The sequence below is a fragment of the Capsicum annuum genome, chromosome 2, assembly GCF_002878395.1.
Source record: "Capsicum annuum cultivar UCD-10X-F1 chromosome 2, UCD10Xv1.1, whole genome shotgun sequence".
Classification (NCBI taxonomy): Eukaryota; Viridiplantae; Streptophyta; class Magnoliopsida; order Solanales; family Solanaceae; genus Capsicum; species Capsicum annuum.
In genome coordinates this window covers 110,418,215-110,426,730 of record NC_061112.1, presented here as the reverse complement: position 1 = coordinate 110,426,730, position 8,516 = coordinate 110,418,215, and positions in this window count along the sequence as shown.

The window sequence follows — 8,516 nt, the reverse complement described above, 5'->3', positions numbered from 1 at the left end:
TATATATATATATATTGTAGTATATTTTATCTAAAGTAGTACATATACATTGAATGGTGTGTATATATGTGTCTATATCTTCTATAGACGTGTATATTTAACGTATATATGTGTATATATTAATGTATATATATTGTAGTATATTTTATTTAAACTTTAAAGTAGTACATATACATTGAATGGTGCATATATATGTGTAATTGTGTATATGTGTATATATTTTTTAAATTCTAATGTAGATATATATTATATATATAGTGTATATATATTGTTTAACGTATTTAAAATGTATGTAGGTGGGTATATATAGTGTATATTAAAAAAAGCTTTTTTTTTTTTTGATCGGGTTTGACCGAATTTTTAATCGGATTTGACCGGGTTTAGGTGGGTTTGACCGGGTTGGGTTAAGTGGGTCGGGTTAGGGCTATTTTTAAAAATTTTACTGTTGAACCCGGACCGAACCGACCCACTTAACCCCAACCCGAATTCGACCCGGCCCACTTAACACCCTTAGGTTCAATCGAGTGCAATAATTTTTATTTAAACATTGTATTTGTATTAATAAATTCATCAAATATATACATATAAATATTAAATTTAGAACTCAGGTATTACTAGTTAAAGTCGACACTCAAAAATTTAGAATGTTCGTTTTCTAATATTAAGACCACTTGGTTTCAAAAACTAGATATGATCGAACCGAAAAAAAAAAAAAAAAAGAGTTAAAGTAGAATATACTATTAAGTTGTCAAAAATTGAATGCATAAAAGTAGTATTGGTTTGAATGCTAGAGATTGAGGCCACATTGATAAAGATAGAATAATATACCCACTACCAAATGGCTTTCAAATATATTCTCACTGGGTAAAAAATTATAATATATTTTCCATTGCTTGAATTCATATATTCCACTTTTAATTAGAACTTTATCTCATTCCATTTTTTTCTTATAATCAACTATCACTTGATTCTACTCGGCTCGTAATACCTCGACCGAAATCACACTTTTTAATTAAGTTCTAGAAGAAAATTGCAAGTTGTACATAGTCTAATTGACTTTTCTTCATCTCATATCCTCTACTGTTCATATACAATACAGTGATTTGAACTTGACAACTAATTTTAAAAAAAATTATTCATCCCTAGAATTTTTTTTCAAGTCACTTGAATACTCATTCTAAAAAGTTTATTCATCCCTGGATTTTTTATTTTTTTTTGGATTTATACTCTTTGAAAAACTTATTCAATCCTAGAAAGTAAGAGTTGCTTTAATTAAATTTATTCTTAATTGAATATAGTACCTATTTAAATTTAATTTTTTGGTTATATAAAACCCCATTTCTATTTCTACTAGTTTAGGTGTACGTGCCCTTACTTTAATAAATTCAAACATTACATTAAATAGGATATTTGTTTAAATAATAAAGATAAATATAATAATTAAATTTAATATCTTTTGAGTAGGTAAAAATGGAGAATTTATTTATTAAATCTAATCTTTACTAAAAATATTTTTAAAAGCCGATCGACATTCATCTACATCTATAAATTGCAATAATACAATACGATGATAGAGACATCAAAATAATACAACTAAATCAAATCTTTACACACAAATTTTTCTCAAAGTCGTCTGACATTCATCTAACACCTGTAAACAATAACAAAATAATACTATAATAGAGATATCAAAATAATACAACTAAACCTAACCTTTACATAAAAGAATTTCTCAAAGTTGACCAACATTTATCTATCACTTGTAAATGCAACAAAATAATATGATAAAAGTGATACCAAAACAATACAATTAAACTTAAATTTTACACACAAAAATTTCTCAAAGCCGATCGAGATTCTTCTACGAACTGTAAACTACCACAAAATAACAAACTAATAGAGATATTATGATAATACAATTAAACCTAACATTTACCTAAAAAAAAATTCAAAGCCGACCCACATTCGCATCTGTAAATTAAAATAAAACAATAAGATAATAAAGATATCAAAACAATACAATTAAACTTAACCTTTACACAAGAAATTCTTTTAAGTCAACCGACATTCATCTACGACCTGTAAACTATAAAAAAAATATAATAGTGATCACAAAACTTTGATTTTCATCCAACTAATTCTTGTCTGACAGAAAATTTTGATCCTAAAGAATGATTTTGAATGAAAACAAAGAATATATATCATCTACCACTTGTAAACAATAACAAAATAATACTATAATAGAGATATCAAAATAATACAACTAAACCTAACCTTTACATAAAAGAATTTCTCAAAGCCGACCAACATTTATCTATCACTTGTAAACTGCAACAAAATAATACGAAAAAGTGATATCAAAATAATACAATTAAACTTAAATTTTACACACAAAAATTTCTCAAAGCCGATCGAGATTCTTATACGAACTGTAAACTACCACAAAATAACAAACTAATAGAGATATTAAGATGATACAATTAAACCTAACCTTTAACTAAAAAACAATTCAAAGCCGACCCACATTCATCTAGCATCTGTAAATTAAAATAAAACAATAAGATAATAAAGATATCAAAACAATACAATTAAACCTAACTTTTACACAAGAAATTCTTTTAAGTCAACCGACATTCATCTACGACCTGTAAACTATATAAAAAAAATATAATAGTGATCACAAAACTTTGATTTTCATCCAACTAATTCTTGTCTGAGCGAAAATTTTGATCCTAAAGAATGATTTTGAATGAAAACAAAGAATATATATATATATATATATATATCATCTACCACTTGTAAACAATAACAAAATAATACTATAATAGGGATATCAAAATAATACAACTAAACCTAACCTTTACATAAAAGAATTTCTCAAAGCCAACCAATATTTATCTATTACTTGTAAACTGCAACAAAATAATGCGATAAAAGTGATATCAAAACAATACAATTAAACTTAAATTTTACACACAAAAATTTCTCAGAGCCGATCGAGATTCATTACGAACTGTAAACTACCACAAAATAATAAACTAATAGAGATATTATGATAATACAATTAAACCTAACCTTTACCTAAAAAATAATTCAAAGCCGGCCCAGATTCATCTAGCATCTATAAATTAAAATAAAACAATAAGATAATAAAGATATCAAAACAATACAATTAAACCTAACATTTACACAAGAAATTCTTTTAAGTCAATCGACATTCATCTACTACTTGTAAACTATAAAAAAAATATAATAGTGATCACAAAATTTTGATTTTGATCCAACTAATTCTTGTCTGAGAGATAATAATACAAAAAAATAATTTTGAATGAAAACAAAGAATATATATATATATATATATATATATATATATATATATATGTATATATATATTAAATTCTATTATGCTGACAAAAATCGTGAATAAGTTGAAGGTTAGAAAATTACCTAGAGTCTCCACGATGATCAATTCTTGAAGGAATCTGAAAAAAGAATGGATTTTTAGGTCTGTCTAATTAAATTCCCACAGGAAGCAAATCTTTAACTTCTATATATATCATAAATTGAATTGATATATACTAATATATTCCGTCTGTTCAGTGGATTCTATATATAAAAAAAATAATATTATAATATTATTCGCATGAATGTGATTTTTTTTTTTAATTATTACTTTTAAGTAAATAGTAAGGAGTCCTGTGAGGTTTATGACTCATTCTTCCGGCTTGGTTAATGAGTGCTATTTTAAAAGTATTTTTCTAATTGAACAGTATAAAAAAATATTAATTATTCCTCTTATCATATATTTTAGGAAGTCTAGTAAAAAGGAAAATATTAAAGTCTCATATATTTTAGGAAGTCTAGTTAATATAATAAAAAATAATTAAATAATAAATTAAAAAATAGCAAAAAGACAATTTTATCTAAAGAAGGGTCTTTTAATGAAGGGTAAAAAGTTCAAATCACTTTTCTAAGGGTCTTCACACTTTTAATATATTATAGATATAGATTATAGATATAGATTACTAAATACTAATATATAAGTGACAATGAAGCTGCTGAAGCAGGCAGCTTGTGGAAAACATGTTTGCTTCAGCAGCTTCAATCATGATTTTACGATATCATCATTAATTAATTATTATAATTTCTTTATGTGCTACAAAATTAATAATATTTAATTAAAAAGGTAAAATAGATATTTATGACACGTCTGCTTCAATTGTTTCAACCGGGATTTTACTACATCATTCTTAATTAATTATTATAAGTTATTTATGTATTATAAATCATTCACTATATCAGCTATTTCAATCATGATTTTATTATATCACGCCTAATTAATTATTATAGATCATCTACGCATTAAAAAATTGATAATATTTCATGAAACAAAAAAAGGTAAAATAGAAACAAAATTATAAGTTAACTCTTGCTGTTTTAAATTAACTTGACGACTTATATGTGATCCACTTAATTTTTTTTCACAAGTAATTTTTATAATAATTTAAATATATAGCTTCTAATTAGTTAACCATTGATATTTTAAATTAAATTGACGATTTATATGGGGTCCACTTAAATTTTTTTCTCAAGTACTTTTTATAGTAATTTTATTATATCACTTCTAAATAGTTGTTATAAGTCATTTAAGTATTAGATTATAAATAATATTTAATAACAAAAATAAAATAGATAAAGAATTATAAATTAAAAATAGTTGGATGAAATACTTTGCAATAGTAATATTTGTGTCAAAAAGAAAGTATGAAAGTAGTACACCTACTGAGATCTAAATGACTAGATTCAAACAAATAATTAAATACATAGTCACTAACTAAAATCTGAATGATCAAATTATATCAATTTTTATTAGGTACAACTAAATGAAAAATAAAATACGTAACAAGGAAATTAAATTTTAATTGTCTAACTACTTTTTTGTTTCAGTGGTCGACATACTTGCCGACCATTGCTTGCTCCGTGATTTTACTATATCAACCCTAATTAATTATTATATGTCATTTACATATTAGAAAATTAATAATATAGAATAAAAAGGATAAAATAGACATTTATGACATGTCTGTTGCAACTGGTTCAATCGTAATTTTACTATATCACCTTTAATTAATTGTTATAAGTCATCTAAGTATTAAAAAATTAATAATATTTATTAAAAAGGTAAAATAGACATAAAATGATAAATTAACTCTTGATGTTTTAAATTAACTTGATATCTTATAAGAGGTCTACTTAAATTATTTTCACAAGTATTTTTTTATAACAATTTTGTTATATCACTTCTAATTAGTTATTATGAGTCACTTAAGATATATCTGTTTCGCCACTTCAATCGTGATATTTGCTTAACTTTCGAAATTATATCAGTGTCACTTAAATTGGGATAGAAGAAAAAATATTGTAAATCAGAATAATTAAAAATTTAAATTATTATGACAACTGTTTCAATCATGATTTTATTATATCACTCCTAATTAATGATTATAAATCATCTACGCATTAAAAAATTGATAATATTTCATTAAAAAAAGCTAAAATAGAAACAAAATTATAAGTTAACTCTTGATGTTTTAAATTAACTTGACGACTTATATGTGATCCACTTAAATTTTTTTCACAAGTAATTTTTATAGTAATTTTAATATATCGCTTCTAATTAGTTAACCATTGATGTTTTAAATTAACTTGACGGCTTATATGGGGTTCACTTAATTTTTTTTACAAGTACTTTTTATAGTAATTTTATTATATCACTTCTAAATAGTTATTATAAGTCATTTAGGTATTAGATTATAAATAATATGTAATAATAAGAATAAAATAGATAAAGAATTATAAATTAAAAATGATTGGATGAAATACTTTGCAATAGTAATATCTGTGTCAAAAAGAAAGTATGAAAGTAGTACACCTATTGAGATCTAAATGATTAGATTCAAACAAATAATTAAATACATAGTTACGAGCTAAGATCTGAATGATCAAATTATATCATTTTTTATTAGGTACAACTAAATGAAGAATAAAATACGTAAATAAGGAAATTAAATTTTAATTTTCTAACTACTTTTTTATTTTGGTGGTCGACATGCTTGCCGACCACTGCTTGCTTCGTGATTTTACTATATCAACCCTAATTAATTATTATATGTCATTTACATATTAGAAAATTAATAATATTTAATAAAAAAAAAAGATAAAATAGACATTGTGACATGTCTATTGCAACAGCTTCAACCGTAATTTTACTATGTCACCTTAAATTTATTATTATAAGTCATCTAAGTATTAAGAAATTAATAATATTTAATAAAAAGGTAAAATAGACATAAAATGATAAATTAACTCTTGATGTTTTAAATTAATTTGATATCTTATATGAGGCCTACTTAAATTATTTTCACAAGTATTTTTTATAACAATTTTACTATATCACTTCTAATTAGTTATTATGGATCACTTAAGACATGTCTGCTTCGCTACTTCAAACGTGATATCTGCTTGACTATCGAAACTATATTAGTGTCACTTAAATTGGGATAGAAGAAAGAGTATTGTAAATCAGAATAATTAAAAACTTAAATTATTTAAAACTATTTAATTTTTTATGTCACTTCATGCATAAATTATAAATATATTTTTCTTAACACTTAATGAAAGATCTAAACTTTAGGTGATAAAATTACCGGGAGAATATAAACTGGGATTAAATTTCTAAATACATTCATATTATATATAAATATATCAATACTTTTTTTTGATGATTTATTTCAGTACTTTCATAATAATTTAAAAAATTTAATCTTAACATATTGGGCCCGTGCCCAGTACGGACCTATCGCCAGTAGTATCTTAATAAAAGCAAACTTGGAAGAAGAAAAATAATTTTTTACAATTTTTTTATTATATAAAATTAGTAAGTATTTATTTTGGACAAAATCTATAAACAACGAGACCAGTATTAAAAATTCACTCTTCTTTTTTGTTTTGCTGTAATTAAAGTTTAACATGCACTACCTAAAAAAAAAAGTTTAACATGCAAACTTCCACACGGAAGATTCAATCACTCTTTTTTTTTTTTTTCAATTAATACAATTAGCACTTGGTATTTAGTGATAAGGAGGATACAAATCAATTTATGATTAGTGTTGTTTAAAATCAACACACGGAGTTTGTTGTTGTTGTTTAAAATCAAATTGTATTCGATAAGTCAATCGTAAAATTGATTTATTGACTTATCGGATAATTTGTTGGTGAATGAAATTTTATAATTAACGGTTTGTTGATGTGAGGTGGATTAGTCAAGTTTCTTATCGGATAAACCGTTAACCCATTAAGAATTATAATATATATTTTTACTTTTCCTCCTAGATATATAACATACATATTAAATTATTATAAATTATAAAATCTAAACTTAATGTATCTAAATTCTATCGTAATAACCTAAAACCCATTATTAACCCTAACAAAGACTAAAAAAATAAAGTTATTAGAAATAATATATTCTTCCTGGCTTTTCAAAGCTGCTTAACTGCGTTCGACTACCTAAAAAACAATCTTTTTATGTTAGGCTTTCTCTTCTCTGAATGGAAAGAGTTGGTTTGGAGAATGAGAGGCAAGTGCTAGTTTTTAGTACTACTATCTTTGTAGTTATTGCGGAAAAAATGTTCTATTCTGTAAGGTGTCTTCAACCAAGCAAGAATTGCAGAGGTCCGATAACTGTCTGACAATTATTTATCCGTTATCGAACCAACCGATATGTTATTAATTGGCTAGAAAATTTGTATATTTTAAAACTGATAACCGATAAACTAAAACGTTAAGTATAATGGTTCATTCAATCTGTCCGATAAGCAGTCCTATTTATGACTAAGCCGCTAGAAAGCATAATTGCAAAAAGGGCCTAAGTTGGACGAAATTGAATTAAGGGTCAAAATCTTCTTGTTAATTAAATGTAGCATTAAAGATAATATTTTTAATAACGAAAAAGAGAATATGCCAATATGGGAGTTCCTTTAACATTTGCTGGCATATATATTCCAAAGCAAGGTATGATTGTTCAATGAATACAAGAAAGGTAGAGTAACAGTGGTTTAAAGATGATAGTTCTAGACAACACTGATAGTAAATAATAAAGTAATTAATAACAACGCGTTCATGAAAACTAAAATAAAGATATGTACTTATTTAAGTTTTGGTATATTCCTATGTCGGGTGCAGAGGCAAGGCAAGCAAAAGTTGATGCACTTAGTTATCTTTCCACTTATTTCATATAATTCTTGATATGACTGTCTATATTACCTAATTTATTTCATCTTAGATTAGTATATCTGAATTTTGAATTAACTCCTCAAACAATTACTCAATTAATTTTATCTTAAAAAGTCACTCAATTTTGTTTTGTAACATAAAAGTGACTCTAACTTATGGTAATTAATTATTTCAAAAATCACTCAACTTTATTTTGTACCAGAAAAATCACTCAATTATTG